Source organism: Haliotis rubra, unplaced genomic scaffold (assembly GCF_003918875.1).
Source record: "Haliotis rubra isolate DU_JTF1 unplaced genomic scaffold, ASM391887v1 Scf102, whole genome shotgun sequence".
Taxonomy (NCBI): Eukaryota; Metazoa; Mollusca; class Gastropoda; order Lepetellida; family Haliotidae; genus Haliotis; species Haliotis rubra.
The window spans coordinates 1,153,385-1,159,384 of record NW_025764915.1 but is presented as its reverse complement, the minus strand read 5'-3'; positions in this window follow the sequence as shown (position 1 = coordinate 1,159,384).

Genomic DNA, 6,000 nt, shown 5'->3' with positions numbered 1-6,000 from the left:
TTACGACATTCGTGTCAGTGTCCTAGTTTAAGTGTGTGCAGACACGGGGCACCTGGTGAAAGATTGGAAAAACCTCAAAGCATTTGGTAGCTTCAACGTCGTTGCAATATACTGACTGACTGACAGAGTTTGGTTTTACGCCGCTTTTAGCAATATTCCAGCAACATCACGGCGGGGACACCAGAAATGAGTTTCACACATTGTACCCATGTGGGGATTCGAACCCGGTTCTTCGGCGTGATGAGCCAACGCTTTAACCATTAGGCTACCCCACCGCCCCTGCAATATACACTACGGCGTGTCTACTACCAGAGTAAATCTGACAGTAAATGATGGATGAATGGTTGGTAGTTAAAATGCCGGCTTATCTGTCAATTCTCCGTTACCGCGATAATTTGGTTGAATGAGACATAATTCTGTTTACCTATACACGACCGCTTGTCTCGAACTACGGATATCTCGATGCTTTGCTTATCTCGAACTCGATGGTACAAGGACTTCGAGATAAGGAGGTTTAACTGTATCTGAGTGAGTCTGTATGGTTTTACGCCGCCTTAAACAATATTTCAGCAATATTAGTGCTGAGGACACCAAAATTGGCCTTTAAACATTGCGTCAATATGGTGAATCGAACCTTGGTCTTGGAGTGACAAACGAACGCATTTACCACTAGGCTATACCCACTGTATCTCAGAGAGAGACTGAGTTTGGTTTTACGCCGCTTTTAGCAATATTCCAGCAATATCATGACCGGGGACACCAGAAATAGGCTTCACACATGGGGAATCGAACCCGAGTCTTCGGCGTGACGAGCGAACGCCTTAACCACTAGGCTTCCCCACCGCCCCCACTGTATCTGAACACCTTGCACTGTTGACAAAGACTCTGGTGGGATTTATCGCATATCCTTGACCGTGATGTGGTGGGACACGGTGGTATTGATCATATGTGTCTGAATATGTGTAGTGAATAAAGGACTTGGTTCCGTCTATAAATACACACTACAGGTAACGCACAGAAGCTATTAGCGGCGGTGAAATAATGAAGAAATTGTTATTGTGGCATCAACATTTCCAGCCATTCGCTTCATTGTGTTGATGAGATAGATATAATTTTGTTTTCATTATCCAGTTTTTATTAATATACAGGAACGGTGCATTTCATGTCATAATTAACAATGACAGCGTGCCACTGTGTTTGTTCTGTCGCACGTAGAAATACATTGCCTACAGAATAAATACGATGTCCATTACTTTCATAACCTGTATGTTTGGTCGTATGTAGTTTGCTTATCAATTTCCAATTTAAAATTAAGAGTGAACATTGTGTTACGCCGCAATCATCAGTATTTACAGTTACATGTGTATCACTGCAAACTAGTCTGGGCCAAGCAGCCGAGTGGTCGATAGCACGAGCACCGATACACACTTACACAGGACAGCACACATTCAAAACTCTGCCAAACCCCCGGTGACTAGTCTATCCAGGGTCTATACTGGAGACGTTGCCTGGCCGTCCATGCGGGGAAGCTCTCTTTATCCAGTGCATCGTATTACTGAAAAGAGGGGGCAGTGGGGTAGCCCTGTGTTTAAAGCGTTCCCTCGTCACGCCGAAGACCCGGGTTCGAGTCCCCACATGGGTACAATGTGTGAAGCCCATTTCTGGTGTCCCCTCCGCCGTGAAATTGCTGGAGTATTGCTGAACTCAACTAACTAAACTCACTCACTTACTCACTACTGAAATGATTCTTTCATGTTACTACTAATACTATGGTATGTAGAGAATGTTGTAACAGATGAATATTGCAATATGGTTTGCTCCAAGGCTGTACTTAATACGTCTATGAATGTGTAGTAATTTTATATGCCGAAGAGGACGCCACTCTCTTTTTGGGACTACTTTTTTCATATATAAACCAAAAATGACGACTTATACTAAATTTTGCTGCATAAAAGGCGGTCTATGTTGTCATACCAATACTTGGTGGCTTCCTTTAAATAATCCAGTCTGGACCAGACAATCCAGTGATCGACACCACGAGCACCAATCTACGCTGTTAAGTTACGATTACATGAAACAACCATTTAGCGGGAATGACCACCAGTTATGCCTCTTATAACAAGCATGATAGATGAAGACCTTGACCAGTGTATACAGTCAATTTTGTGAGTTTTGAGTGTCCTTTAGATCAGTGGATTGTCTGGTCCAGACTCGATTATTTAAAAACCGCCGCCATATAGCTGGAATATTGCTGAGTGCGGCGTAAAACTAAACTCACTCAATCACTCCATGCAGTTGCTTCTTCATCCGACATCACTGCAGTCTGTCAAAACGTCCCAGTCCCTTATGTCTAAACCATTACCCTTGATACTCCATTACCCTAATGATACTCCATTACCCATTATCCTAATTCACCCTGTGTTCAGGTTTCACGCAGTGGACCATTAAAGTTAGCGTCTAGACACAGACTGGACATCAAATCACCGCCGTTGGACAACCCACAGTGACCCTGGACAAACGGGAGTACTATGGAGGTGGAGATACCCTTTTAACCATACTCTATATACATTAAAGTGGAGCTTAATTAAAACAATGTCTGATTAACCTCTGCAAGCTGAATGGATTAATCTGTTTTCTTGAAAGGTAAGGTCGATTGTAGTGATAAACTTACTCTTTGTGATGCGTATACTCTTTGAAAAATGTATAGGCAAGCCAGTTATTTATCTGAGCAACGACTGGGAGTAAAGACAAATAACTGAAAGATTTTACATTAAAACTGAATTATGTTGTAAAAAATATATCATTTGTAAAAGAGGGAATGGAAAAAGGAAAATTCCTAATATGAGTAAAGCATATGAGTTTACATATTTAGGAGGGATATATCACAAGTAATGATGTTGCTGTATATAAGGAGTAACAGTGAGGTGTATATGGTAGGGTTGGGGAAGTTAGTACTCGACGAATAAAGTGCTTGTGTTATTACTATTATTGACAATTACAGCAATAATAGTAATAACACAAGCACTTTATTCTCGTGTCTAGCAATAATAGTAATAACAGAATCTCTGCCTAGTGATTACAATACTGTGCTAGATACACACAAATATAAATAATGTCAAAACAACCAAATGTCTGTGGGAAGGGTCTGAATTACAGAAATCCAGATTATTGGTGCATATCTGCGGCAGACCTGATGGAGAAATAGTAAATTGACAGGAAAGTCAGAAAATCTGAAAGATGTATGTGGCCAGTTACGTGTTGGGGGCCTGTGACACTCCACTAATATTTTAAGACCTCTCTTGGGGCGGTTGGGTAGCCTAGTGGTTAAAGCGTTCAATCGTCACGCCGATGACCCGGGGCGTGGGTACAATGTGTGACGCCGTGATATTACTGAAATATTGCTAAAGGCGGCGTAAAACCATACTCACTCACCCACTCACTCACTAAGACCTCTCTACAATAATAATTCCAGTTAGTAATATACCATCCACTGGATATGTGTTGTTAAACTAACGACTCGTTCATGTGGACATATCAAACTACATGGTGTTGATTCATCGTGAATTATCCCACTTCACAGAAAAGGTACACCATGAAGGCGGCGATTGAATTACAGCTGATAGGTATCTCACTGAAGACAGATAATGACGATAAAAATGCTGTGAAAGTATGTTCACTTTGTAATTAAAACCTTCTCACATAAGAAACCCGGGTTCAGATTTCTGCCTATACGAAATGACCTTTACGCTTAAGTGTGTGTCGTGTATGTAGGGTTCCTGAACATCTATTGTCTTCCTGATTCAGGAAACTCAACACGTAGTATTCCTCTTTCCATTTACATCATATAAATAACGGTTATATAAATGTAAGCCAGAGTTGAGTGAATCATGGTGACTGTGTGTTGAAGGAAATGACCTTGACCTTGTTTTTGGGTTGCAACACGAACTTTAGTGATTAGTGTTGGAGTACGTGCAACTTAACGGGGAAGCGTATGTATACAAAACGTGTTGCGAGAACTATTTGTCCACATACCAGTTGCTATGGCAACCTGGAGTCACCACTGTGATGTTGACCACACACCCATCTCGACATCAGACAGGCTTTTAGGTTATTTCCTGAAACTATTGCGTAATCACGGATTATTCTCATATAATCTTACAACAAAACAGAAGTAAATGTTATTTTAAAAAATAACGTGTTGCTTGCGCAGTTACAAATTCCTATCAAGTTTGAACTATATGCGTCATATAAAGCTCTGGATATTTAAAAAGGTATTTATAAATATTTCGAAAGAATTTAAGAATGTAAGAATGATAAAAGCGTATATAAGGAAACATGACTAGCACATGATGGATGAAATGACGCTTTGTTGTTATATACTGTGATATAGATTTGGGTGAGAAGTTGTATATGTTGTTATACGGATGGCTGCTAGTGTACTACACAGTGGCAAGTTGCTAGGGATACAAACAGTGATTACATTGACATCACTGACTATGGTGAGGATGAGTGGATGGGTTTAATGCTTTTTTCTGTTATATCAACCAGTGCCAGAAACAAGTGGGTTTTAACCAGATGCCAGTTGGTGAGTGAGTGAGTATGGCTTTACGCCGCTTTTAGCAATATTCCAGCAATATCATGGCGGGGGACACCAGAAATTGGTTCACACATTGTGCCCTTGTTGGGAATATCATTAAAGAGAACAAGACAATATAAAAAACGAGCTATACATCGCCAGCAATTGCAGACGGACCACCCCACTTGGGGTTAAAGTACTTTTGCTACCTGCATGGACCCGAGCTGGCTTTACATCATACATTGAGGTGTTGCCGATTTCTTAGCAAATTAGCCATACATTAAAAGAACAAACATTCTACTATTAAAATTCGGAGAATGAAAAATACTTTGAATGAAATGGGACTTACGTATAAGTGCAGTACCACTGAACACGACATTTCAAAACACGTTCAAATTCGGCTCATTGTATACAATTATACATTGTTCATTGAAAGCAAATTGGAGCCAAACCGAATTTTCTCAATTGAAGCGAAGGTGTATTCAAGTGACAAGATGATTAAGATAATAAATTGGATGGCAGGCGTCATTCCTAATAGAAAGTCCGTCTTTAAACTGGAGCTGAACGCTGTAAATGTACAACCATTGTCATTCAGATGAATGGCGAGTCTGAGAGCACCATATGTGACGGAAACTGTGGCTTTGTCCACCTGTTGGGCCAACGGATATTATGTCACAGCTCATTGTGCAAATGACACCCTCAGCACAATAGCTGAGGGCTATACGGTAATTGTGACCTTTCTTCAGTTTGCACTGTTTGACCACAGTCTCGTTAACCTGCCTCGGGATGTTCTCTTTTGCTTTTCATAAAATATAAATGACATTTAAGTATAATAATAGTGACTAAAATGTTGAAAAATGCCAGAAATGCTGCATTGTGGGAATGGTTAAGGCGACAACGATTACAATCGGCTAAACGGATAAACAACGCTTGACCCGGAAGCTTACTCCAAGCCCATGTGCTTACTTTTTCGGAAACACCTGGTGTCATCACTGATTTTGAGTGATCCATTCATGTAACTTTCACTGCTGCTTGGCCATTGTGCATCAATCGGAGTCATCACCACTACCACCACCACCATCATCATCATCATCATCATCACCACCACCACCACCATCATCATCATCATCATCATCACTACCACCGCCGCCGCCAACACCACCACCATCATCATCATCACCACCACCACCACCACCACCATCATCATCATCATCATCACTACCACCACCACCACCACCATCATCATCATCATCATCACTACCACCACCACCACCATCATCATCATCATCACTACCACCACCACCACCACCATCATCATCATTATCATGATCATCATCATAATCGGATCAATAACCATTCAAATTGCATTCTGAGAAGCTTGGGAAGTTGCATCACTGACGCAGTGAAACCTCTAACACAATAGT